The sequence below is a fragment of the Syngnathus floridae genome, chromosome 17, assembly GCF_059516105.1.
Source record: "Syngnathus floridae isolate MCC-2025c chromosome 17, RoL_Sflo_1.0, whole genome shotgun sequence".
NCBI classification, from domain to species: domain Eukaryota; kingdom Metazoa; phylum Chordata; class Actinopteri; order Syngnathiformes; family Syngnathidae; genus Syngnathus; species Syngnathus floridae.
The window spans coordinates 4,032,501-4,057,500 of record NC_142429.1 but is presented as its reverse complement, the minus strand read 5'-3'; the positions used below and the strand labels follow the sequence as shown (position 1 = coordinate 4,057,500).

Sequence of the window (25,000 nt, the reverse complement as noted above, 5' to 3'; positions counted from 1 at the left end):
CACGAATTTGCCATTGCGACCTGCATTTTGCTGTATCAAAGTAAATGTCATGAAAAGTGGAAAAACCCTACAGCAAAGCGCAATGTGCTGTTTTGGGTTCTTTTACAAATAAAGACTGCTGCTTTGAGTTCGCATGGAGCCAGCCTCTTTATTCACTGTACATAGTCTGCTCTCTAGCGGTTAAAGACGTGAACTACAATGCTATGGATGACACCACACAATATAGGTTTGAAACTCGGGTTATAGTTTAAAGGTCAGAGTTAAAACTCGGCTTGCAGTTTCCGAATGCCATACGTGGTAAAAATTGTGTTGTAAAATTTTGCTTTAACAATTGAAGTGGAAGAAGAAGAAAAAAAGCTTACAGCACCTGGTATTCCCAGGCGGTCTCCCATCCAAGTACTAACAAGGCCCGACCGTGCTTAGCGTCCGAGATCGGACGAGATCGGGCGTTCTCAGGGTAGTATGGCCGTAAGCCATTGTAGGTCTCGAAATGTTGCAATTTATAGACACAATCGCACCTGAAAACCAATCATGTATCATGGATACATGGCTTTAATGAAAAGTTACTGACAGCTTTTTATGTGGTAGCACGAATTTGCCATTGCGACCTGCATTTTGCTGTATCAAAGTAAATGTCATGAAAAGTGGAAAAACCCTACAGCAAAGCGCAATGTGCTGTTTTGGGTTCTTTTACAAATAATGACTGCTGCTTTGAGTTCGCATGGAGCCAGCCTCTTTATTCACTGTACATAGTCTGCTCTCTAGCGGTTAAAGACGTGAACTACAATGCTATGGATGACACCACACAATATAGGTTTGAAACTCGGGTTATAGTTTAAAGGTCAGAGTTAAAACTCGGCTTGCAGTTTCCGAATGCCATACGTGGTAAAAATTGTGTTGTAAAACTTTGATTTAACAATTGAAGTGGAAGAAGAAGAAATAAGCTTACAGCACCTGGTATTCCCAGGCGGTCTCCCATCCAAGTACTAACCAGGCCCAACCGTGCTTAGCTTCCGAGATCGTACGAGATCGGGCGTTCTCAGGGTAGTATGGCCGTAAGCCATTGTAGGTCTCGAAATGTTGGAATTTATAGTCACAATCGCACCTGAAAACCAAGCCGGCGTATCATGGATACATGGCTTTAATGAAAAGTTACTGACAGCTTTTCATGTGGTAGCACGAATTTGCCATTGCGACCTGCATTTTGCTGTATCAAAGTAAATGTCATGAAAAGTGGAAAAACCCTACAGCAAAGCGCAATGTGCTGTTTTGGGTTATTTTACAAATAAAGACTGCTGCTTTGAGTTCGCATGGAGCCAGCCACTTTATTCACTGTACATAGTCTGCTCTCTAGCGGTTAAAGACGTGAACTACAATGCTATGGATGACACCACACAATATAGGTTTGAAACTCGGGTTATAGTTTAAAGGTCAGAGTTAAAACTCGGCTTGCCGTTTCCGAATGCCATACGTGGTAAAAATTGTGTTGTAAAATTTTGCTTTAACAATTGAAGTGGAAGAAGAAGAAAAAAGCTTACAGCACCTGGTATTCCCAGGCGGTCTCCCATCCAAGTACTAACCAGGCCCGACTGTGCTTAGCTTCCGAGATCGGACGAGATCGGGCGTTCTCAGGGTAGTATGGCCGTAAGCCATTGCAGGTCTCGAAATGTTGCAATTTATAGACACAATCGCACCTGAAAACCAAGCCGGCGTATCATGGATACATGGCTTTAATGAAAAGTTACTGACAGCTTTTTATGTGGTAGCACGAATTTGCCATTGCGACCTGCATTTTGCTGTATCAAAGTAAATGTCATGAAAAGTGGATAAACCCTACAGCAAAGCGCAATGTGCTGTTTTGGGTTCTTTTACAAATAAAGACTGCTGCTTTGAGTTCGCATGGAGCCAGCCTCTTTATTCACTGTACATAGTCTGCTCTCTAGCGGTTAAAGACGTGAACTACAATGCTATGGATGACACCACACAATATAGGTTTGAAACTCGGGTTATAGTTTAAAGGTCAGAGTTAAAACTCGGCTTGAAGTTTCCGAATGCCATACGTGGTAAAAATTGTGTTGTAAACTTTTGCTTTAACAATTGAAGTGGAAGAAGAAGAAAAAAGCTTACAGCACCTGGTATTCCCAGGCGGTCTCCCATCCAAGTACGAACCAGGCCCGACCGTGCTTAGCTTCCGAGATCGGGCGTTCTCAGGGTAGTATGGCCGTAAGCCATTGTAGGTCTCGAAATGTTGCAATTTATAGACACAATCGCACCTGAAAACCAAGCCGGCGTATCATGGATACATGGCTTTAATGAAAAGTTACTGACAGCTTTTTATGTGGTAGCACGAATTTGCCATTGCGACCTGCATTTTGCTGTATCAAAGTAAATGTCATGAAAAGTGGATAAACCCTACAGCAAAGCGCAATGTGCTGTTTTGGGTTCTTTTACAAATAAAGACTGCTGCTTTGAGTTCGCATGGAGCCAGCCTCTTTATTCACTGTACATAGTCTGCTCTCTAGCGGTTAAAGACGTGAACTACAATGCTGTGGATGACACCACACAATATAGGTTTGAAACTCGGGTTATAGTTTAAAGGTCAGAGTTAAAACTCGGCTTGCAGTTTCCGAATGCCATACGTGGTAAAAATTGTGTTGTAAACTTTTGCTTTAACAATTGAAGTGGAAGAAGAAGAAAAGAGCTTACAGCACCTGGTATTCCCAGGCGGTCTCCCATCCAAGTACTAACCAAGCCCGACCGTGCTTAGCTTCCGAGATCGGACGAGGTCGGGCGTTCTCAGGGTAGTATGGCCGTAGGCCATTGTAGGTCTCGAAATGTTGCAATTTATAGACACAATCGCACCTGAAAACCAAGCCGGCGTATCATGGATACATGGCTTTAATGAAAAGTTACTGACAGCTTTTTATGTGGTAGCACGAATTTGCCATTGCGACCTGCATTTTGATGTATCAAAGTAAATGTCATGAAAAGTGGAAAAACCCTACAGCAAAGCGCAATGTACTGTTTTGGGTTCTTTTACAAATAAAGACTGCTGCTTTGAGTTCGCATGGAGCCAGCCTCTTTATTCACTGTACATAGTCTGCTCTCTAGCGGTTAAAGACGTGAACTACAATGCTATGGATGACACCACACAATATAGGTTTGAAACTCGGGTTATAGTTTAAAGGTCAGAGTTAAAACTCGGCTTGCAGTTTCCGAATGCCATACATGGTAAAAATTGTGTTGTAAAATTTTGCTTTAACAATTGAAGTGGAAGAAGAAGAAAAAAAGCTTACAGCACCTGGTATTCCCAGGCGGTCTCCCAGCCAAGTACTAACCAGGCCCGACCGTGCTTAGCGTCCGAGATCGGACGAGATCAGGCGTTCTCAGGATAGTATGGCCGTAAGCCATTGTAGGTCTCGAAATGTTGCAATTTATAGACACAATCTCACCTGAAAACCAAGCCGGCGTATCATGGATACATGGCTTTAATGAAAAGTTACTGACAGCTTTTTATGTGGTAGCACGAATTTGCCATTGCGACCTGCATTTTGCTGTATCAAAGTAAATGTCATGAAAAGTGGAAAAACCCTATATGGAAGCGCAATGTGCTGTTTTGGGTTCTTTTACAAATAAAGACTGCTGCTTTGAGTTCGCATGGAGCCAGCCTCTTTATTCACTGTACATAGTCTGCTCTCTAGCTGTTAAAGACGTGAACTACAATGCTATGGATGACACCACACAATATAGGTTTGAAACTCGGGTTATAGTTTAAAGGTCAGAGTTAAAACTCGGCTTGCAGTTTCCGAATGCCATACGTGGTAAAAATTGTGTTGTAAAATTTTGCTTTAACAATTGAAGTGGAAGAAGAAGAAAAAAGCTTACAGCACCTGGTATTCCCAGGCGGTCTCCCATCCAAGTACTAACCAGGCCCGATCCTGCTTAGCTTCCGAGGTCGGTCGTTCTCAGGGTAGTATGGCCGTAAGCCAATGTGGGTCTCGAAAAGTTGAGATTTATAGACACAATCGCACCTGTAAACCAAGCCGCCATATGGAAACATGGCTTTAATGAAAAGTTACTGACAGCTTTTTATGTGGAAGCACAAATTTGCCATTGCGACCTGCATTTTGCTGTATCAAAGTAAATGTCATGAAAAGTGGAAAAACCCTACAGGGAAGCGCAATGTGCTGTTTTGGGTTCTTTTACAAATAAAGACTGCTGCTTTGAGTTCGCATGGAGCCAGCTTCTTTATTCACTGTACATAGTCTGCTCTCTAGCGGTTAAAGACGCGAACTACAATGCTATGGATGACACCACACAATATAGGTTTGAAACTCGGGTTATAGTTTAAAGGTCAGAGTTAAAACTCGGCTTGCAGTTTCCGAATGCCATACGTGGTAAAAATTGTGTTGTAAAATTTTGCTTTAACAATTGAAGTGGAAGAAGAAGAAATAAGCTTACAGCACCTGGTATTCCCAGGCGGTCTCCCATCCAAGTACTAAACAGGCCCGACCGTGCTTAGCTTCCGAGATCAGACGAGATCAGGCGTTCTCAGGGTAGTTTGGCCGTAAGCCATTATAGGTCCTGAAATGTTGCAATTTATAGACACAATCGCACCTGTAAACCAAGCCGGCGTATCATGGATACATGGCTTTAATGAAAAGTTACTGACAGCTTTTTATGTGGTAGCACGAATTTGCCATTGCGACCTGCATTTTGCTGTATCAAAGTAAATGTCATGAAAAGTGGAAAAACCCTACAGCAAAGCGCAATGTGCTGTTTTAGGTTCTTTTACAAATAAAGACTGCTGCTTTGAGTTCGCATGGAGCCAGCCTCTTTATTCACTGTACATAGTCTGCTCTCTAGCGGTTAAAGACGTGAACTACAATGCTATGGATGACACCACACAATATAGGTTTGAAACTCGGGTTATAGTTTAAAGGTCAGAGTTAAAACTCGGCTTGCAGTTTCCGAATGCCATACGTGGTAAAAATTGTGTTGTAAAATTTTGCTTTAACAATTGAAGTGGAAGAAGAAGAAAAAAGCTTACAGCACCTGGTATTCCCAGGCGGTCTCCCATCCAAGTACTAACCAGGCCCGACCGTGCTTAGCTTCCGAGATCGAACGAGATCGGGCGTTCTCAGGGTAGTATGGCCGTAAGCCATTGTAGGTCTCGAAATGTTGCAATTTATAGACACAATCGCACCTGAAAACCAAGCCGGCGTATCATGGATACATGGCTTTAATGAAAAGTTACTGACAGCTTTTTATGTGGTAGCAGGAATTTGCCATTGCGACCTGCATTTTGCTGTATCAAAGTAAATGTCATGAAAAGTGGAAAAACCCTACAGCAAAGCGCAATGTGCTGTTTTGGGTTCTTTTACAAATAAAGACTGCTGCTTTGAGTTCGCATGGAGCCAGCCTCTTTATTCACCGTACATAGTCTGCTTTCTAGCGGTTAAAGACGTGAACTACAATGCTATGGATGGCACCACACAATATAGGTTTGAAACTCGGGTTATAGTTTAAAGGTCAGAGTTAAAACTCGGCTTGCAGTTTCCGAATGCCATACGTGGTAAAAATTGTGTTGTAAAATTTTGCTTTAACAATTGAATTGGAAGAAGAAGAAATAAGCTTACAGCACCTGGTATTCCCAGGCGGTCTCCCATCCAAGTACTAACCAGGCCCGACTGTTCTTAGCTTCCGAGATCGGACGAGATCAGGCGTTCTCAGGGTAGTATGGCCGTAAGCCATTGTAGGTCTCGAAATGTTGCAATTTATAGACACAATCGCACCTGAAAACCAAGCCGGCGTATCATGGATACATGGCTTTAATGAAAAGTTACTGACAGCTTTTTATGTGGTAGCATCCATCCATCCATCCATCCATCTTCTTCCGCTTATCCGGGGTCGGGTCGCGGGGGCAGCAGCTTTAGGAGGGACTCCCAGACTTCCCTCTCCCCAGCCACTTCATCCAGCTCATCCCGGGGGATCCCAAGGCGTTCCCAGGCCAGCTGAGAGACATAGTCTCTCCAGCGCGTCCTGGGTCGTCCCCGGGGTCTCCTACCGGTGGGACATGCCCGGAACACCTCCCCAGGGAGGCGTCCAGGAGGCATCCTGATAAGATGCCCGAGCCACCTCATCTGGCTCCTCTCAACGTGGAGGAGTAGCGACTCTACTCGGAGTCTCTCCCGGATGGCCGAGCTTCTCACCCTATCTCTAAGGGAGAGCCCGGACATCCTGCGGAGAAAACTCATTTCGGCCGCTTGTATCCGAGATCTCGTTCTTTCGGTCACGACCCATAGCTCGTGACCATAGGTGAGGGTAGGAGCGTAAATCGACCGGTAAATTGAGAGCTTTGCCTTTTGGCTCAGCTCTCTCTTCACCACAACGGACCGGTACAGGGTCCGCATTACTGCCGACGCTGCACCGATCCGCCTGTCGATCTCACGCTCCATCCTCCCCTCACTCGTGAACAAGACTCCAAGATACTTGAACTCCTCCACTTGGGGCAGGATCTCATCCCCGATCCGGAGAGGGCATTCCACCCTTTTCCGATCGAGGACCATGGACTCGGATTTGGAGGTGCTGACCCTCATCCCGACCGCTTCACACTCGGCTGCGAATCGTTCCAGCGAGAGCTGGAGATCACGGCCTGAAGAAGCCAACAGCACCACGTCATCTGCAAAAAGCAGAGATGCGATGCTGAGGTCCCCAAACCGGACCCCCTCAACGCCTCGGCTGCGCCTAGAAATTCTGTCCATAAAAATTATGAACAGAATCGGTGACAAAGGGCAGCCTTGGCGGAGTCCAACCCTCACTGGGAACGAATCCGTCTTACTGCCGGAAATGCGGACCAGACTCTGGCATCGGTGATACAGGGACCGAACCGCCCTTATCAGTTGGCTCGGCACCCCGTACTCCCGAAGCACCCTCCAGAGAACCTCCCGAGGGACACGGTCGAACGCCTTCTCCAAGTCCACAAAACACATGTGGACTGGTTGGGCGAACTCCCATGCACCCTCGAGGATCCTGCCGAGGGTGTAGAGCTGGTCCACTGTTCCACGGCCAGGACGAAAGCCACACTGCTCCTCCTGAATCCGAGGTTCGACCTCCCGACGGACCCTCCTCTCCAGCACCCCTGAATAGACCTTACCAGGGAGGCTGAGGAGTGTGATTCCCCTGTAATTGGAACACCCCCTCCGGTCCCCCTTCTTAAAGAGGGGAACCACCACCCCAGTCTGCCAATCCAGAGGCACTGTCCCCGATGTCCACGCAACGTTGTAGAGGCGTGTCAGCCATGACAGCCCCACAACATCCAGAGCCTTTAAGAACTCCGGGCGGATCTCATCCACCCCCGGGGCCTTGCCACCGAGGAGTTTTTTGACTACCTCAGTGACTTCGACCCCAGAGATTGGAGAATCCGCCTCAGAGTCTCCAGGCCCTGCTTCCTCAATGGAAGGCGTGTAGGTGGAATTGAGGAGGTCTTCGAAGTACTCTCCCCACCGACTCACGACGTCCCGAGTCGAGGTCAGCAGCACGCCATCCCCACTGTAAACAGTGTTGACGTTGCACTGCTTCCCCCTCCTGAGACGCCGGATGGTGGACCAGAATTTCCTCGAAGCCGTCCGAAAGTCATTCTCCATGGCCTCACCGAACTCCTCCCACGCCCGGGTTTTTGCCTCAGCAACCGCCGAAGCCGCGTTCCGCTTGGCCATCCGGTACCTGTCAGCTGCCTCCGGAGTCCCGCAGGCCAAAACGGCCCGATAGGACTCCTTCTTCAGCTTGACGGCATCCCTTACCGCCGGTGTCCACCAGCGGGTTCGGGGATTGCCGCCACGACAGGCACCAACGACCTTACGGCCACAGCTCCGGTCGGCCGCCTCAACAATGGAGGCGCGGAACATGGTCCACTCAGACTCAATGTCCCCCGCCTCCCCCGGGACGTGGGAAAAGCTCTGCCGGAGGTGGGAGTTGAAGCTCTTCCTGACAGGAGATTCTGCCAGACGTTCCCAGCAGACCCTCACAGAGCGTTTGGGTCTGCCAGGTCGGACCGGCATCTTCCCCCACCATCGGAGCCAACCCACCACCAGGTGGTGATCAGTTGACAGCTCCGCCCCTCTCTTCACCCGAGTGTCCAAAACCTGCGGCCGCAAATCCGATGACACGACTACAAAGTCGATCATCGAACTGTGGCCTAGGGTGTCCTGATGCCAAGTGATGCCAAGTGCACACATGGACACCCTTATGCTTGAACATGGTGTTCATTATTGAAAATCCGTGTCGAGCACAGAAGTCCAACAATAGAACACCGCTCGGGTTCAGATCAGGGGGGCCGTTCCTCCCAATCACGCCCTTCCAGGTCTCACTGTCATTGCCCACGTGAGCATTGAAGTCACCCAGTAGAACGATAGAGTCCCCAGAAGGAGCGCTCTCCAGCACTTCCTCCAGGGACCCCAAGAAGGGTGGGTACTCTGAGCTGCTGTTTGGTGCATAGACACAAACAACAGTCAGGACCCGTCCCCCCACCCGAAGGCGGAGGGAGGCTACCCTCTCGTTCACCGGGGTGAACCCCAATGTGCAGGCGCCCAGCCGGGGGGCAATAAGTATACCCACACCTGCTCGACGCCTCTCACCGTGGGCAACTCCAGAGTGGAAGAGAGTCCAGCCCCTCTCGAGAGGGCTTGTACCGGAACCCAAACTGTGTGTGGAGGCTAGTCCGACTATATCTAGTTGGAATCTTTCTGCCTCGCACACCAGCTCGGGCTCCTTTCCAGCCAGAGAGGTGACATTCCATGTCCCAAGAGCCAGCTTCTGCAGCCGGGGATCAGACCGCCAAGGTCCCTGCCTTTGGCTGCCGCCCAGCTCACATTGCACCCGACCCCTTCGGCCCCTCCCACAGGTGGTGAGCCCATGGGAAGGGGGACCCACGTTTCCATTTCGGGCTATGCCCGGCCGGGCCCCATGGGCGAAGGCCCGGCCACCAGACGCTCGCCTTCGAGCCCCGCCTCCAGGCCTGGCTCCAGAGGGAGGCCCCGGTGACCCGCGTCCGGGCGAGGGAAAACAAAGTCCATTTATGTTGTTCATCATAAGGGGCTTGGGTGAGCCGTGCTTTGTCTGACCCCTCACCTAGGACCCGTTTGCCATGGGTGACCCTACCAGGGGCATGAAGCCCCCGACAACATGGCTCCTAGGATCATCTGGCACGCAAACCCCTCCACCACGATAAGGTGACGACTCGCGGAGGGGTAGCACGAATTTGCCATTGCGACCTGCATTTTGCTGTATCAAAGTAAATGTCATGAAAAGTGGAAAAACCCTACAGCAAAGCGCAATGTGCTGTTTTGGGTTCTTTTACAAATAAAGACTGCTGCTTTGAGTTCGCATGGAGCCAGCCTCTTTATTCACCGTACATAGTCTGCTCTCTAGCGGTTCTAAAGACGTGAACTACAATGCTATGGATGAAACCACACAATATAGGTTTGAAACTCGGGTTATAGTTTAAAGGTCGGAGTTAAAACTCGGCTTGCAGTTTCCGAATGCCATACGTGGTAAAAATTGTGTTGTAAAATTTTGCTTTAACAATAGAAGTGGAAGAAGAAGAAATAAGCTTACAGCACGTGGTATTCCCAGGCGGTCTCCCATCCAAGTACTAACCAGGCCCGACCGTGCTTAACTTCCGAGATCGGACGAGATCGGGCGTTCTCAGGGTAGTATGGCTGTAAGCCATTGTAGGTCTCGAAATGTTGCAATTTATAGACACAATCGCACCTGAAAACCAAGCCGGCGTATCATGGATACATGGCTTTAATGAAAAGTTACTGACAGCTTTTTATGTGGTAGCACGAATTTGCCATTGCGACCTGCATTTTGCTGTATCAAAGTAAATGTCATGAAAAGTGGAAAAACCCTACAGCAAAGCGCAATGTGCTGTTTTGGGTTCTTTTACAAATAAAGACTGCTGCTTTGAGTTCGCATGGAGCCAGCCTCTTTATTCACTGTACATAGTCTGCTCTCTAGCGGTTAAAGACGTGAACTACAATGCTATGGATGACACCACACAATATAGGTTTGAAACTCGGGTTATAGTTTAAAGGTCAGAGTTAAAACTCGGCTTGCAGTTTCCGAATGCCATACGTGGTAAAAATTGTGTTGTAAAATTTTGCTTTAACAATTGAAGTGGAAGAAGAAGAAATAAGCTTACAGCACCTGGTATTCCCAGGCGGTCTCCCATCCAAGTACTAACCAGGCCTGACCGTGCTTAGCTTCTGAGATCGGACGAGATCGGGCGTTCTCAGGGTAGTATGGCCGTAAGCCGCTGTGGGTCTCGAAATGTTGCAATTTATAGACACAATCGCACCTGAAAACCAAGCCGGCGTATCATGGATACATGGCTTTAATGAAAAGTTACTGACAGCTTTTTATGTGGTAGCACGAATTTGCCATTGCGACCTGCATTTTGCTGTATCAAAGTAAATGTCATGAAAAGTGGAAAAACCCTACAGCAAAGCGCAATGTGCTGTTTTGGGTTCTTTTACAAATAAAGACTGCTGCTTTGAGTTCGCATGGAGCCAGCTTCTTTATTCACTGTACATAGTCTTCTCTCTAGCGGTTAAAGACGTGAACTACAATGCTATGGATGACACCACACAATATAGGTTTGAAACTCGAGTTATAGTTTAAAGGTCAGAGTTAAAACTCGGCTTGCAGTTTCCGAATGCCATACGTGGTAAAAATTGTGTTGTAAAATTTTGCTTTAACAATTGAAGTGGAAGAAGAAGAAATAAGCTTACAGCACCTGGTATTCCCAGGCGGTCTCCCATCCAAGTACTAACCAGGCCCGACCGCGCTTGGCTTCCGAGATCGAGCGAGATCGGGCGTTCTCAGGGTAGTATGGCCGTAAGCCATTGTAGGTCTCGAAAAGTTGCAATTTATAGACACAATCGCACCTGAAAACCAAGCCGGCGTATCATGGATACATGGCTTTAATGAAAAGTTACTGACAGCTTTTTATGTGGTAGCACGAATTTGCCATTGCGACCTGCATTTTGCTGTATCAAAGTAAATGTCATGAAAAGTGGAAAAACCCTACAGCAAAGCGCAATGTGCTGTTTTGGGTTCTTTTACAAATAAAGACTGCTGCTTTGAGTTCGCATGGAGCCAGCCTCTTTATTCACTGTACATCATGGGTCACCAACCTTTCTTAATCCGAGAGCTACTTCCTGGGTACTGATTAAGGCAAAGGGCTACCAGTTTGACACACAATTCTGAAATAGCCAATTTGCTTAATTTGGCTTTTACTATGTGTTATTATTGTCATTTCCAGTTCACATGTAAGTGTGATTTTAACAAGAATAGCAAAAATACAGTCAAACCTTGGTTTTTGACCACAATCCGTTCCAGAAGGCGGTTCGAGAAGCGAATTGGTCGAATTCCGAATCTGGTTTTCCCATTACAAATAATTTTTTTTTTTTTTAAAATCCGTTTCAAGACAAAAAAAACCCGCCTTTTTTAAGCAGTTTTTCATTTGCGCATATTTGTCGGATCGCGAAACTGCAGCGCACCGCCGAACGCGCAACCGTCGCGCGTCGCCCACCGCGCAGGTCGCATTATTGTGACAGAGCCGTCGCTGAAATTTAGAAAATATTTTTAAAGTCCTAATGTACTTCCCCAAATTTAAGTGGACCTAAGTGTGCAGGGAGCTTAATTTTGTCCAATCGCGCAACTGCAGCGCACCGCCGAAGCGCAACAGTAGCGCGTCGCCGACCGCGCAACTGCCCCGCCCTGGTCGCATTATTGTCACAGAGAGGTCGCTATAATTTAGAAAATATTTCTAAAGTCCTGATGTACTTTAAAATTTTTAAGTGGACCTCAGGGCGCAGGGAGCTTAATTTGGTCCGATCGCGCAACCGCAGCGCACCGCCGAACGCGCAACCGTAGCGCGTCGCCGACCGCGCAACTGCACCGCGTTGGTCGCATTATTGTGACAGAGCCGTCGCTAAAATTTACTAGATATTTTTAAAGTCCTGATGTACTTTCCAAAATTTAAGTGGAACTCATTGCGCAGGGCTCTTAATTTGGTCCGATCGCGCAACCGCCGCACGCCGGGCGCCCACTGTAGCATTGCTTTAAGAGCGTCTTTTTGTTTTAGGATGGCTTTACTGCTTCCACTTGCTTTCTTTGGAGGCATGATTAGGGGTTAATACAATCCTCAAAGTAACGAAAATACAATAACAACGGACTCAGTCGGCATCCAGGCCGCGCGGTCGGGTTTTCTCGGGTCTTCCCGGCTCATCTCGCGAGGTTCGACCTCCGAATTTTGTTTGACAACCGAAGCAAAAATATCTCGAATTTTTTTGGTTCGAATTCCAATTATTTCGAGAACCGGGACGTTTGAAAGCCGAGGTTTGACTGTAAAATGAATAGATGCAGCTCACTGACAAGTGCCGCTATTTTGAGCTAATTTTAGAACAGTTCTGCGGGCGACTCATGCGGTCCTCACGGGCGACCTGGTGCCCGCGGGCACTGTGTTGGTGACCCCTGCTGTACATAGTCTGCTCTCTAGCGGTTAAAGACGTGAATTACAATGCTATGGATGACACCACGCAATATAGGTTTGAAACTCGGGTTATAGTTTAAAGGTCAGAGTTAAAACTCGGCTTGCAGTTTCCGAATGCCATACGTGGTAAAAATTGTGTTGTAAAATTTTGCTTTAACAATTGAAGTGGAAGAAGAAGAAATAAGCTTTCAGCACCTGGTATTCCCAGGCGGTCTCCCATCCAAGTACTAACCAGGCCCGACAGTGCTTAGCTTCCGAGATCGGACGAGATCGAGCTTTCTCAGGGTAGTATGGCCGTAAGCCATTGTAGGTCTCGAAATATTGCAATTTATAGACACAATCGCACCTGTAAATCAAGCCGCCGTATCATGGAAACATGGCTTTAATGAAAAGTTACTGACAGCTTTTTATGTGGTAGCACAAATTTGCCATTGCGACCTGCATTTTGCTGTATCAAAGTAAATGTCATGAAAAGTGGAAAAACCCTACAGGGAAGCGCAATGTGCTGTTTTGGGTTCTTTTACAAATAAAGACTGCTGCTTTGAGTTCGCATGGAGCCAGCCTCTTTATTCACTGTACATAGTCTGCTCTCTAGCGGTAACAGACGTGAACTACAATGCTATGGATGACACCACACAATATAGGTTTGAAACTCGGGTTATAGTTTAAAGGTCAGAGTTGAAACTCGGCTTGCAGTTTCCGAATGCCATACGTGGTAAAAATTGTGTTGTAAAGTTTTGCTTTAACAATTGAAGTGGAAGAAGAAGAAAAAAGCTTACAGCACCTGGTATTCCCAGGCGGTCTCGCATCCAAGTACTAACCAGGCCCGACCCGGCTTAGCTTCCGAGATCGGACGAAAACGGGCGTTCTCAGGGTAGTATGGCCGTAAGCCATTGTAGGTCTCGAAATGTTGCAATTTATAGACACAATCGCACCTGTAAACCAAGCCGGCGTATCATGGATACATGGCTTTAATGAAAAGTTACTGACAGCTTTTTATGTGGTAGCACGAATTTGCCATTGCGACCTGCATTTTGCTGTATCAAAGTAAATGTCATGAAAAGTGGAAAAACCCTACAGCAAAGCGCAATGTGCTGTTTTGGGTTCTTTTACAAATAAAGACTGCTGCTTTGAGTTCGCATGGAGCCAGCCTCTTTATTCACTATACATAGTCTGCTCTCTAGCGGTTAAAGACGTGAACTAAAATGCTATGGATGACACCACACAATATAGGTTTGAAACTCGGGTTATAGTTTAAAGGTCAGAGTTAAAACTCGGCTTGCAGTTTCCGAATGCCATACGTGGTAAAAATTGTGTTGTAAAATTTTGCTTTAACAATTGAAGTGGAAGAAGAAGAAATAAGCTTATAGCACCTGGTATTCCCAGGCGGTCTCCCATCCAAGTACTAACCAGGCCCGACCGTGCTTAGCTTCCGAAATCGGACGAGATCGGGCGTTCTCAGGGTAGTATGGCCGTAAGCCATTGTAGGTCTCGAAATGTTGCAATTTATAGACACAATCGCACCTGTAAACCAAGCCGGCGTATCATGGATACATGGCTTTAATGAAAAGTTACTGACAGCTTTTTATGTGGTAGCATGAATTTGCCATTGCGACCTGCCTTTTGCTGTATCAAAGTAAATGTCATGAAAAGTGGAAAAACCCTACAGGGAAGCGCAATGTGCTGTTTTGGGTTCTTTTACAAATAAAGACTGCTGCTTTGAGTTCGCATGGAGCCAGCCTCTTTATTCACTGTACATAGTCTGCTCTCTAGCGGTTAAAGACGTGAACTACAATGCTATGGATGACACCACACAATATAGGTTTGAAACTCGGGTTATAGTTTAAAGGTCAGAGTTAAAACTCGGCTTGCAGTTTCCGAATGCCATACGTGGTAAAAATTGTGTTGTAAAATTTTGCTTTAACAATTGAAGTGGAAGAAGAAGAAATAAGCTTACAGCACCTGGTATTCCCAGGCAGTCTCCCATCAAAGTACTAACCAGGCCCGACCGTGCTTAGGTTCCGAGATCGGACGAGATCGGGCGTTCTCAGGGTAGTATGGCCGTAAGCCATTGTAGGTCTCGAAATGTTGCAATTTATAGACACAATCGCACCTGAAAACCAAGCCGGCGTATCATGGATACATGGCTTTAATGAAAAGTTACTGGCAGCCTTTTATGTGGTAGCACGAATTTGCCATTGCGACCTGCATTTTGCTGTATCAAAGTAAATGTCATGAAAAGTGGAAAAACCCTACATGGAAGCACAATGTGCTGTTTTGGGTTCTTTTACAAATAAAGACTGCTGCTTTGAGTTCGCATGGAGCCAGCCTCTTTATTCCCTGTACATAGTCTGCTCTCTAGCGGTTAAAGACGTGAACTACAATGCTATGGATGACACAACACAATATAGGTTTGAAACTCGGGTTATAGTTTAAAGGTCAGAGTTAAAACTCGGCTTACAGTTTCCGAATGCCATACGTGGTAAAAATTGTGTTGTAAAATTTTGCTTTAACAATTGAAGTGGAAGAAGAAGAAAAAAGCTTACAGCACCTGGTATTCCCAGGCGGTCTCCCATCCAAGTACTAACCAGGCCCGACCGTGCTTACCTTCCGAGATCGGACGAGATCGGGCATTCTCAGGGTAGTATGGCCGTAAGCCATTGTAGGTCTCGAAATGTTGCAATTTATAGACACAATCGCACCTGAAAACCAAGCCGGCGTATCATGGATACATGGCTTTAATGAAAAGTTACTGACAGCTTTTTATGTGGTAGCACGAATATGCCATTGCGACCTGCATTTTGCTGTATCAAAGTAAATGTCATGAAAAGTGGAAAAACCCTACAGCAAAGCGCAATGTGCTGTTTTGGGTTCTTTTACAAATAAAGACTGCTGCTTTGAGTTCGCATGGAGCCAGCCTCTTTATTCACTGTACATAGTCTGCTCTCTAGCGGTTAAAGACGTGAACTACAATGCTATGGATGACACCACACAATATAGGTTTGAAACTCGGGTTATAGTTTAAAGGTCAGAGTTAAAACTCGGCTTGCAGTTTCCGAATGCCATACGTGGTAAAAATTGTGTTGTAAAACTTTGATTTAACAATTGAAGTGGAAGAAGAAGAAATAAGCTTACAGCACCTGGTATTCCCAGGCGGTCTCCCATCCAAGTACTAACCAGGCCCGACTGTGCTTAGCTTCCGAGATCGGACGAGATCGGGCGTTCTCAGGGTAGTATGGCCATAAGCCATTGTAGGTCTTGAAATGTTGCAATTTATAGACACAATCGCACCTGTAAACCAAGCCGGCGTATCATGGATACATGGCTTTAATGAAAAGTTACTGACAGCTTTTTATTTGGTAGCATGAGTTTGCCATTGCGACCTGCATTTTGCTGTATCAAAGTAAATGTCATGAAAAGTGGAAAAACCCTACAGCAAAGCGCAATGTGCTGTTTTGGGTTCTTTTACAAATAAAGACTGCTGCTTTGAGTTCGCATGGAGCCAGCCTCTTTATTCACTGTACATAGTCTGCTTTCTAGCGGTTAAAGACGTGAACTACAATGCTATGGATGACACCACACAATATAGGTTTGAAACTCGGGTTATAGTTTAAAGGTCAGAGTTAAAACTCGGCTTGCAGTTTCCGAATGCCATACGTGGTAAAAATTGTGTTGTAAAATTTTGCTTTAACAATTGAAGTGGAAGAAGAAGAAAAAAGCTTACAGCACCTGGTATTCCCAGGCGGTCTCCCATCCAAGTACGAACCAGGCCCGACCGTGCTTAGCTTCCGAGATCGGGCGTTCTCAGGGTAGTATGGCCGTAAGCCATTGTAGGTCTCGAAATGTTGCAATTTATAGACACAATCGCACCTGAAAACCAAGCCGGCGTATCATGGATACATGGCTTTAATGAAAAGATACTGACAGCTTTTTATGTGGTAGCACGAATTTGCCATTGCGACCTGCATTTTGCTGTATCAAAGTAAATGTCATGAAAAGTGGATAAACCCTACAGCAAAGCGCAATGTGCTGTTTTGGGTTCTTTTACAAATAAAGACTGCTGCTTTGAGTTCGCATGGAGCCAGCCTCTTTATTCACTATACATAGTCTGCTCTCTAGCGGTTAAAGACGTGAACTACAATGCTATGGATGACACCACACAATATAGGTTTGAAACTCGGGTTATAGTTTAAAGGTCAGAGTTAAAACTCGGCTTGCAGTTTCCGAATGCCATACGTGGTAAAAATTGTGTTGTAAACTTTTGCTTTAACAATTGAAGTGGAAGAAGAAGAAAAAAGCTTACAGCACCTGGTATTCCCAGGCGGTCTCCCATCCAAGTACGAACCAGGCCCGACCGTGCTTAGCTTCCGAGATCGGGCGTTCTCAGGGTAGTATGGCCGTAAGCCATTGTAGGTCTCGAAATGTTGGAATTTATAGTCACAATCGCACCTGAAAACCAAGCCGGCGTATCATGGATACATGGCTTTAATGAAAAGTTACTGACAGCTTTTCATGTGGTAGCACGAATTTGCCATTGCGACCTGCATTTTGCTGTATCAAAGTAAATGTCATGAAAAGTGGAAAAACCCTACAGCAAAGCGCAATGTGCTGTTTTGGGTTCTTTTACAAATAAAGACTGCTGCTTTGAGTTCGCATGGAGCCAGCCTCTTTATTCACTGTACATAGTCTGCTCTCTAGCGGTTAAAGACGTGAACTACAATGCTATGGATGACACCACACAATATAGGTTTGAAACTCGGGTTATAGTTTAAAGGTCAGAGTTAAAACTCGGCTTGCAGTTTCCGAATGCCATACGTGGTAAAAATTGTGTTGTAAACTTTTGCTTTAACAATTGAAGTGGAAGAAGAAGAAAAAAAGCTTACAGCACCTGGTATTCCCAGGCGGTCTCCCATCCAAGTACTAACCAGGCCCGACCGTGCTTAGCTTCCGAGATCAGACGAGATCGGGCGTTCTCAGGGTAGTATGGCCGTAAGCCATTGTAGGTCTCGAAATGTTGCAATTTATAGACACAATCGCACCTGAAAACCAAGCCGGCGTATCATGGATACATGGCTTTAATGAAAAGTTACTGACAGCTTTTTATGTGGTAGCACGAATTTGCCATTGCGACCTGCATTTTGCTGTATTGAAGTGAATTTTGAACTTTAGGCGTATCTGTATGTTGCATTAGATGATCCAATAGTAGCAGTAAGACTATCAAACTATATTTGCTGTACAGAGAAGCTTTAGTTTCAGTAATGTATAAGTACTTGGTAGAAGATAGAAGGGCCAGTTGTCCGTGACCAGGGAGAATTCAGTTTCAGCAATGTGTGCAAGTGGAAAGTGGCTGTTGTTGTCCATCACCAACAGCGCTGGTCAAGATCTCCTTTTTAGGACTGAAGTAAACTAGTAGATTGAAAACTACAGCTGTTACCCCAAGCCGTGACATCAGCTTCTTGTCAGGTATAAAAGCTACGGGCCTGACAAGAGGGGGGGTTGGTTCGAGCAGGGGTCGTTCGTTGGTCCCAGGGCTCGCCCTAGCGCGGGTTCGCTCGCTCTCGCTCGCTCCCCCTTTTGGGGGGGGGAGGGTTTTTTACATCCATGCCTTGGGCCACTCAACTTTTTGGAAAGACTTCACTCTGGCATCAGTCGAATAAAATCTTTTCCCAATCAGCCGTGGTCCCTGAAGTGCTCATTCGTCGGGAAACAGCCACCGATCACCGAGTGTTTTTTGAAGACCAGCGAAGCAGCAAAAACCATATACCACATTTTCAAAGTAAATGTCATGAAAAGTGGAAAAACCCTACAGCAAAGCGCAATGTGCTGTTTTGGGTTCTTTTACAAATAAAGACTGCTGCTTTGAGTTCGCATGGAGCCAGCCTCTTTATTCACTGTACATAGTCTGCTCTCTAGCGGTTAAAGACGTGAACTACAATGCTATGGATGACACCACACAATATAGGTTTGAAACTCGGGTTATAGTTTAAAGGTCAGAGTTAAAACTCGGCTTGCAGTTTCCGAATGCCATACGTGGTAAAAATTGTGTTGTGAAATTCTGCTTTAACAATTGAAGTGGAAGAAGAAGAAAAAAAGCTTACAGCACCTGGTATTCCCAGGCGGTCTCCCATCCAAGTACTAACAAGGCCCGACCGTGCTTAGCGTCCGAGATCGGACGAGATCGGGCGTTCTCAGGGTAGTATGGCCGTAAGCCATTGTAGGTCTCGAAATGTTGCAATTTATAGACACAATCGCACCTGAAAACCAATCATGTATCATGGATACATGGCTTTAATGAAAAGTTACTGACAGCTTTTTATGTGGTAGCACGAATTTGCCATTGCGACCTGCATTTTGCTGTATCAAAGTAAATGTCATGAAAAGTGGAAAAACCCTACAGCAAAGCGCAATGTGCTGTTTTGGGTTCTTTTACAAATAATGACTGCTGCTTTGAGTTCGCATGGAGCCAGCCTCTTTATTCACTGTACATAGTCTGCTCTCTAGCGGTTAAAGACGTGAACTACAATGCTATGGATGACACCACACAATATAGGTTTGAAACTCGGGTTATAGTTTAAAGGTCAGAGTTAAAACTCGGCTTGCAGTTTCCGAATGCCATACGTGGTAAAAATTGTGTTGTAAAACTTTGATTTAACAATTGAAGTGGAAGAAGAAGAAATAAGCTTACAGCACCTGGTATTCCCAGGCAGTCTCCCATTCAAGTACTAACCAGGCCCCACTGTGCTTAGCTTCCGTGAGCGGACGATATCGGTTGTTCTCAGGGTAGTATGGCCATAAGCCATTGTAGGTCTTGAAATGTTGCAATTTATAGACACAATCGCACCTGTAAACCAAGCCGGCGTATCATGGATACATGGCTTTAATGAAAAGTTACTGACAGCTTTTTATTTGGTAGCATGAATTTGCCATTGCGACCTGCATTTTGCTGTATCAAAGTAAATGTCATGAAAAGTGGAAAAACCCCACAGCAAAGCGCAATGTGCTGTTTTGGGTTCTTTTACAAATAAAGACTGCTGCTTTGAGTTCGCATGGAGCCAGCCTCTTTATTCACTGTACATAGTCTGCTCTCTAGCGGTTAAAGACGTGAACTACAATGCTATGGATGACACCACACAATATAGGTTTGAAACTCGGGTTATAGTTTAAAGGTCAGAGTTAAAACTCGGCTTGCAGTTTCCGAATGCCATACGTGGTAAAAATTGTGTTGTAAAATTTTGCTTTAACGATTGAAGTGGAAGAAGAAGAACTAAGCTTACAGCACCTGGTATTCCCAGGCGGTCTCCCATCCAAGTACTAACCAGGCCCAACCGTGCTTAGCTTCCGAGATCGTACGAGATCGGGCGTTCTCAGGGTAGTATGGCCGTAAGCCATTGTAGGTCTCGAAATGTTGGAATTTATAGTCACAATCGCACCTGAAAACCAAGCCGGCGTATCATGGATACATGGCTTTAATGAAAAGTTACTGACAGCTTTTCATGTGGTAGCACGAATTTGCCATTGCGACCTGCATTTTGCTGTATCAAAGTAAATGTCATGAAAAGTGGAAAAACCCTACAGCAAAGCGCAATGTGCTGTTTTGGGTTATTTTACAAATAAAGACTGCTGCTTTGAGTTCGCATGGAGCCAGCCACTTTATTCACTGTACATAGTCTGCTCTCTAGCGGTTAAAGACGTGAACTACAATGCTATGGATGACACCACACAATATAGGTTTGAAACTCGGGTTATAGTTTAAAGGTCAGAGTTAAAACTCGGCTTGCCGTTTCCGAATGCCATACGTGGTAAAAATTGTGTTGTAAAATTTTGCTTTAACAATTGAAGTGGAAGAAGAAGAAAAAAGCTTACAGCACCTGGTATTCCCAGGCGGTCTCCCATCCAAGTACTAACCAGGCCCGACTGTGCTTAGCTTCCGAGATCGGACAAGATCGGGCGTTCTCAGGGTAGTATGGCCGTAAGCCATTGCAGGTCTCGAAATGTTGCAATTTATAGACACAATCGCACCTGAAAACCAAGCCGGCGTATCATGGATACATGGCTTTAATGAAAAGTTACTGACAGCTTTTTATGTGGTAGCACGAATTTGCCATTGCGACCTGCATTTTGCTGTATCAAAGTAAATGTCATGAAAAGTGGATAAACCCTACAGCAAAGCGCAATGTGCTGTTTTGGGTTCTTTTACAAATAAAGACTGCTGCTTTGAGTTCGCATGGAGCCAGCCTCTTTATTCACTGTACATAGTCTGCTCTCTAGCGGTTAAAGACGTGAACTACAATGCTATGGATGACACCACACAATATAGGTTTGAAACTCGGGTTATAGTTTAAAGGTCAGAGTTAAAACTCGGCTTGAAGTTTCCGAATGCCATACGTGGTAAAAATTGTGTTGTAAACTTTTGCTTTAACAATTGAAGTGGAAGAAGAAGAAAAAAGCTTACAGCACCTGGTATTCCCAGGCGGTCTCCCATCCAAGTACTAACCAGGCCCGACCGTGCTTAGCTTCCGAGATCGGACGAGATCGGGCGTTCTCAGGGTAGTATGGCCGTAGGCCATTGTAGGTCTCGAAATGTTGCAATTTATAGACACAATCGCACCTGAAAACCAATCCGGCGTATCATGGATACATGGCTTTAATGAAAAGTTACTGACAGCTTTTTATGTGGTAGCACGAATTTGCCATTGCGACCTGCATTTTGCTGTATCAAAGTAAATGTCATGAAAAGTGGAAAAACCCTACAGCAAAGCGCAATGTGCTGTTTTGGGTTCTTTTACAAATAAAGACTGCTGCTTTGAGTTCGCATGGAGCCAGCCTCTTTATTCACTGTACATAGTCTGCTCTCTAGCGGTTAAAGACGTGAACTACAATGCTATGGATGACACCACACAATATAGGTTTGAAACTCGGGTTATAGTTTAAAGGTCAGAGTTAAAACTCGGCTTGCAGTTTCCGAATGCCATACGTGGTAAAAATTGTGTTGTAAAATTTTGCTTTAACAATTGAAGTGGAAGAAGAAGAAATAAGCTTACAGGACCTGGTATTCCCAGGCGGTCTCCCATCCAAGTACTAACCAGGCCCGACCTTGCTTAGCTTCCGTGATCAGGCAAGATCAGGCGTTCTCAGGGTAGTATGGCCGTATGCCATTGTAGGTCTTGAAAGTTGCAATTTATAGACACAATCGCACCTGAAAACCAAGCCGGCGTATCATGGATACATGGCTTTAATGAAAAGTTACTGACAGCTTTTTATTTGGTAGCATGAATTTGCCATTGCGACCTGCATTTTGCTGTATCAAAGTAAATGTCATGAAAAGTGGAAAAACCCTACAGCAAAGCCCAATGTGCTGTTTTGGGTTCTTTTACAAATAAAGACTGCTGCTTTGAGTTCGCATGGAGCCAGCCTCTTTATTCACTGTACATAGTCTGCTCTCTAGCGGTTAAAGACGTGAACTACAATGCTATGGATGACACCACACAGTATAGGTTTGAAACTCGGGTTATAGTTTAAAGGTCAGAGTTAAAACTCGGCTTGCAGTTTCCGAATGCCATACGTGGTAAAAATTGTGTTGTAAAACTTTGATTTAACAATTGAAGTGGAAGAAGAAGAAACAAGCTTACAGCACCTGGTATTCCCAGGCGGTCTCCCATCCAAGTACTAACCAGGCCCAACCGTGCTTAGCTTCCGAGATCGGACGAGATCAGGCGTTCTCAGGGTAGTATGGCCATAAGCCATTGTAGTTCTTGAAATGTTGCAATTTATAGACACAATCGCACCTGTAAACCAAGCCGGCGTATCATGGATACATGGCTTTAATGAAAAGTTACTGACAGCTTTTTATTTGGTAGCATGAATTTGCCATTGCGACCTGCATTTTGCTGTATCAAAGTAAATGTCATGAAAAGTGGAAAAACCCTACAGCAAAGCGCAATGTGCTGTTTTGGGTTCTTTTACAAATAAAGACTGCTGCTTTGAGTTCGCATGGAGCCAGCCTCTTTATTCACTGTACATAGTCTGCTCTCTAGCGGTTAAAGACGTGAACTACAATGCTATGGATGACACCACACAATATAGGTTTGAAACTCGGGTTATAGTTTAAAGGTCAGAGTTAAAACTCGGCTTGCAGTTTCCGAATGCCATACGTGGTAAAAATTGTGTTGTAAAATTTTGCTTTAACAATTGAAGTGGAAGAAGAAGAAAAAAGCTTACAGCACCTGGTATTCCCAGGCGGTCTCCCATCCAAGTACTAACCAGGCCCGACCGTGCTTAGCTTCCGAGATCGGACGAGATCGGGCGTTCTCAGGGTAGTATGGCCGTAAGCCATTGTAGGTCTCGAAATGTTGCAATTTATAGACACAATCGCACCTGAAAACCAAGCCGGCGTATCATGGATACATGGCTTTAATGAAAAGTTACTGACAGCTTTTTATGTGGTAGCACGAATTTGCCATTGCGACCTGCATTTTGCTGTATCAAAGTAAATGTCATGAAAAGTGGATAAACCCTACAGCAAAGCGCAATGTGCTGTTTTGGGTTCTTTTACAAATAAAGACTGCTGCTTTGAGTTCGCATGGAGCCAGCCTCTTTATTCACTGTACATAGTCTGCTCTCTAGCGGTTAAAGACGTGAACTACAATGCTATGGATGACACCACACAATATAGGTTTGAAACTCGGGTTATAGTTTAAAGGTCAGAGTTAAAACTCGGCTTGCAGTTTCCGAATGCCATACGTGGTAAAAATTGTGTTGTAAACTTTTGCTTTAACAATTGAAGTGGAAGAAGAAGAAAAAAAGCTTACAGCACCTGGTATTCCCAGGCGGTCTCCCATCCAAGTACTAACCAGGCCCGACCGTGCGTAGCTTCCGAGATCGGACGAGATCGGGCGTTCTCAGGGTAGTATGGCCGTAGGCCATTGTAGGTCTCGAAATGTTGCAATTTATAGACACAATCGCACCTGAAAACCAAGCCGGCGTATCATGGATACATGGCTTTAATGAAAAGTTACTGACAGCTTTTTATTTGGTAGCATGAATTTGCCATTGCGACCTGCATTTTGCTGTATCAAAGTAAATGTCATGAAAAGTGGAAAAACCCTACAGCAAAGCGCAATGTGCTGTTTTGGGTTCTTTTACAAATAAAGACTGCTGCTTTGAGTTCGCATGGAGCCAGCCTCTTTATTCACTGTACATAGTCTGCTCTCTAGCGGTTAAAGACGTGGACTACAATGCTATGGATGACACCACACAATATAGGTTTGAAACTCGGGTTATAGTTTAAAGGTCAGAGTTAAAACTCGGCTTGCAGTTTCCGAATGCCATACGTTGTAAAAATTGTGTTGTAAAATTTTGCTTTAACAATTGAAGTGGAAGAAGAAGAAAAAAGCTTACAGCACCTGGTATTCCCAGGCGGTCTCCCATCCAAGTAAAAACCAGGCCCGACCGTGCTTAGCTTCCGAGATCGGACGAGATCGGGCAATCTCAGGGTAGTATGGCCGTAAGCCATTGTGGGTCTCGAAACGTTGCAATTTATAGACACAATCGCACCTGTAAACCAAGCCGCCCTATCATGGAAACATGGCTTTAATGAAAAGTTACTGACAGCTTTTTATGTGGTAGCACAAATTTGCCATTGCGACCTGCATTTTGCTTTATCAAAGTAAATGTCATGAAAAGTGGAAAAACCCTACAGGGAAGCGCAATGTGCTGTTTTGCGTTCTTTTACAAATAAAGACTGCTGCTTTGAGTTCGCATGGAGCCAGCCTCTTTATTCACTGTATATAGTCTGCTCTCTAGCGGTTAAAGACGTGAACTACAATGCTATGGATGACACCACACAATATAGGTTTGAAACTCGGGTTATAGTTTAAAGGTCAGAGTTAAAGCTCGGCTTGCAGTTTCCGAATGCCATACGTGTTAAAATTGTGTTGTAAAATTTTGCTTTAACAATTGAAGTGGAAGAAGAAGAAATAAGCTTACAGCACCTGGTATTCCCAGGCGGTCTCCCATCCAAGTACGAACCAGGCCCGACCGTGCTTAGCTTCCGAGATGGGACGAGATCGGGCGTTCTCAGGGTAGTATGGCTGTAAGCCATTGTAGGTCTCGAAATGTTGCAATTTATAGACACAATCGCACCTGAAAACCAAGCCGGCGTATCATGGATACATGGCTTTAATGAAAAGTTACTGACAGCTTTTTATGTGGTAGCACGAATTTGCCATTGCGACCTGCCATTTGCTGTATCAAAGTAAATGTCATGAAAAGTGGAAAAACCCTACAGCAAAGCGCAATGTGCTGTTTTGGGTTCTTTTACAAATAAAGACTGCTGCTTTGAGTTCGCATGGAGCCAGCCTCTTTATTCACTGTACATAGTCTGCTCTCTAGCGGTTAAAGACGTGAACTACAATGCTATGGATGACACCACACAATATAGGT

The 25,000-nt window shown here is 45.3% G+C and overlaps 20 non-coding genes and 13 pseudogenes across 20 annotated transcripts; all 33 read right to left on the bottom strand.

Moving 5' to 3' along the window:
* Window positions 1-355: 355 nt before the first annotated feature.
* Window positions 356-474, bottom strand: LOC148383633 (5S ribosomal RNA). Its single transcript, XR_015853768.1, has one exon. It is a non-coding gene; the product is annotated as a 5S ribosomal RNA (ribosomal RNA).
* Window positions 475-942: 468 nt separating this feature from the next.
* LOC148383632 (5S ribosomal RNA) lies at window positions 943-1,061 on the bottom strand. Its single transcript, XR_015853602.1, has one exon. It is a non-coding gene; the product is annotated as a 5S ribosomal RNA (ribosomal RNA).
* Window positions 1,062-1,531: 470 nt separating this feature from the next.
* Window positions 1,532-1,650, bottom strand: LOC148383631 (5S ribosomal RNA). The gene has a single exon (XR_015853658.1). It is a non-coding gene; the product is annotated as a 5S ribosomal RNA (ribosomal RNA).
* A 470-nt stretch (window positions 1,651-2,120) lies between these two features.
* Window positions 2,121-2,229, bottom strand: LOC148383630 (5S ribosomal RNA; annotated as a pseudogene).
* A 470-nt stretch (window positions 2,230-2,699) lies between these two features.
* LOC148383629 (5S ribosomal RNA) lies at window positions 2,700-2,818 on the bottom strand (annotated as a pseudogene).
* A 471-nt stretch (window positions 2,819-3,289) lies between these two features.
* On the bottom strand, window positions 3,290-3,408 carry LOC148383628 (5S ribosomal RNA). Its single transcript, XR_015853792.1, has one exon. It is a non-coding gene; the product is annotated as a 5S ribosomal RNA (ribosomal RNA).
* Window positions 3,409-3,878: 470 nt separating this feature from the next.
* On the bottom strand, window positions 3,879-3,987 carry LOC148383627 (5S ribosomal RNA; annotated as a pseudogene).
* A 467-nt stretch (window positions 3,988-4,454) lies between these two features.
* On the bottom strand, window positions 4,455-4,573 carry LOC148383626 (5S ribosomal RNA; annotated as a pseudogene).
* A 470-nt stretch (window positions 4,574-5,043) lies between these two features.
* LOC148383625 (5S ribosomal RNA) lies at window positions 5,044-5,162 on the bottom strand. The gene has a single exon (XR_015853825.1). It is a non-coding gene; the product is annotated as a 5S ribosomal RNA (ribosomal RNA).
* Window positions 5,163-5,632: 470 nt separating this feature from the next.
* Window positions 5,633-5,751, bottom strand: LOC148383624 (5S ribosomal RNA; annotated as a pseudogene).
* Window positions 5,752-9,608: 3,857 nt separating this feature from the next.
* LOC148383623 (5S ribosomal RNA) lies at window positions 9,609-9,727 on the bottom strand. The gene has a single exon (XR_015853701.1). It is a non-coding gene; the product is annotated as a 5S ribosomal RNA (ribosomal RNA).
* Window positions 9,728-10,197: 470 nt separating this feature from the next.
* Window positions 10,198-10,316, bottom strand: LOC148383622 (5S ribosomal RNA). Its single transcript, XR_015853647.1, has one exon. It is a non-coding gene; the product is annotated as a 5S ribosomal RNA (ribosomal RNA).
* A 470-nt stretch (window positions 10,317-10,786) lies between these two features.
* Window positions 10,787-10,905, bottom strand: LOC148383621 (5S ribosomal RNA). Its single transcript, XR_015853779.1, has one exon. It is a non-coding gene; the product is annotated as a 5S ribosomal RNA (ribosomal RNA).
* Window positions 10,906-12,742: 1,837 nt separating this feature from the next.
* LOC148383620 (5S ribosomal RNA) lies at window positions 12,743-12,861 on the bottom strand (annotated as a pseudogene).
* Window positions 12,862-13,331: 470 nt separating this feature from the next.
* LOC148383619 (5S ribosomal RNA) lies at window positions 13,332-13,450 on the bottom strand (annotated as a pseudogene).
* Window positions 13,451-13,920: 470 nt separating this feature from the next.
* On the bottom strand, window positions 13,921-14,039 carry LOC148383618 (5S ribosomal RNA). Its single transcript, XR_015853788.1, has one exon. It is a non-coding gene; the product is annotated as a 5S ribosomal RNA (ribosomal RNA).
* A 470-nt stretch (window positions 14,040-14,509) lies between these two features.
* Window positions 14,510-14,628, bottom strand: LOC148383617 (5S ribosomal RNA). The gene has a single exon (XR_015853786.1). It is a non-coding gene; the product is annotated as a 5S ribosomal RNA (ribosomal RNA).
* A 470-nt stretch (window positions 14,629-15,098) lies between these two features.
* LOC148383616 (5S ribosomal RNA) lies at window positions 15,099-15,217 on the bottom strand. The gene has a single exon (XR_015853661.1). It is a non-coding gene; the product is annotated as a 5S ribosomal RNA (ribosomal RNA).
* Window positions 15,218-15,687: 470 nt separating this feature from the next.
* Window positions 15,688-15,806, bottom strand: LOC148383615 (5S ribosomal RNA). Its single transcript, XR_015853697.1, has one exon. It is a non-coding gene; the product is annotated as a 5S ribosomal RNA (ribosomal RNA).
* Window positions 15,807-16,276: 470 nt separating this feature from the next.
* Window positions 16,277-16,385, bottom strand: LOC148383614 (5S ribosomal RNA; annotated as a pseudogene).
* Window positions 16,386-16,855: 470 nt separating this feature from the next.
* On the bottom strand, window positions 16,856-16,964 carry LOC148383613 (5S ribosomal RNA; annotated as a pseudogene).
* A 471-nt stretch (window positions 16,965-17,435) lies between these two features.
* On the bottom strand, window positions 17,436-17,554 carry LOC148383612 (5S ribosomal RNA). Its single transcript, XR_015853848.1, has one exon. It is a non-coding gene; the product is annotated as a 5S ribosomal RNA (ribosomal RNA).
* Window positions 17,555-18,650: 1,096 nt separating this feature from the next.
* On the bottom strand, window positions 18,651-18,769 carry LOC148383611 (5S ribosomal RNA). The gene has a single exon (XR_015853767.1). It is a non-coding gene; the product is annotated as a 5S ribosomal RNA (ribosomal RNA).
* Window positions 18,770-19,237: 468 nt separating this feature from the next.
* Window positions 19,238-19,356, bottom strand: LOC148383610 (5S ribosomal RNA; annotated as a pseudogene).
* A 470-nt stretch (window positions 19,357-19,826) lies between these two features.
* LOC148383609 (5S ribosomal RNA) lies at window positions 19,827-19,945 on the bottom strand. The gene has a single exon (XR_015853601.1). It is a non-coding gene; the product is annotated as a 5S ribosomal RNA (ribosomal RNA).
* Window positions 19,946-20,415: 470 nt separating this feature from the next.
* LOC148383608 (5S ribosomal RNA) lies at window positions 20,416-20,534 on the bottom strand. The gene has a single exon (XR_015853764.1). It is a non-coding gene; the product is annotated as a 5S ribosomal RNA (ribosomal RNA).
* A 470-nt stretch (window positions 20,535-21,004) lies between these two features.
* Window positions 21,005-21,123, bottom strand: LOC148383607 (5S ribosomal RNA). Its single transcript, XR_015853666.1, has one exon. It is a non-coding gene; the product is annotated as a 5S ribosomal RNA (ribosomal RNA).
* A 470-nt stretch (window positions 21,124-21,593) lies between these two features.
* On the bottom strand, window positions 21,594-21,712 carry LOC148383606 (5S ribosomal RNA; annotated as a pseudogene).
* A 469-nt stretch (window positions 21,713-22,181) lies between these two features.
* On the bottom strand, window positions 22,182-22,300 carry LOC148383605 (5S ribosomal RNA). Its single transcript, XR_015853646.1, has one exon. It is a non-coding gene; the product is annotated as a 5S ribosomal RNA (ribosomal RNA).
* A 470-nt stretch (window positions 22,301-22,770) lies between these two features.
* On the bottom strand, window positions 22,771-22,889 carry LOC148383604 (5S ribosomal RNA). The gene has a single exon (XR_015853804.1). It is a non-coding gene; the product is annotated as a 5S ribosomal RNA (ribosomal RNA).
* A 471-nt stretch (window positions 22,890-23,360) lies between these two features.
* On the bottom strand, window positions 23,361-23,479 carry LOC148383603 (5S ribosomal RNA). Its single transcript, XR_015853820.1, has one exon. It is a non-coding gene; the product is annotated as a 5S ribosomal RNA (ribosomal RNA).
* A 470-nt stretch (window positions 23,480-23,949) lies between these two features.
* LOC148383602 (5S ribosomal RNA) lies at window positions 23,950-24,068 on the bottom strand (annotated as a pseudogene).
* A 469-nt stretch (window positions 24,069-24,537) lies between these two features.
* Window positions 24,538-24,656, bottom strand: LOC148383601 (5S ribosomal RNA; annotated as a pseudogene).
* Window positions 24,657-25,000: the final 344 nt, after the last annotated feature.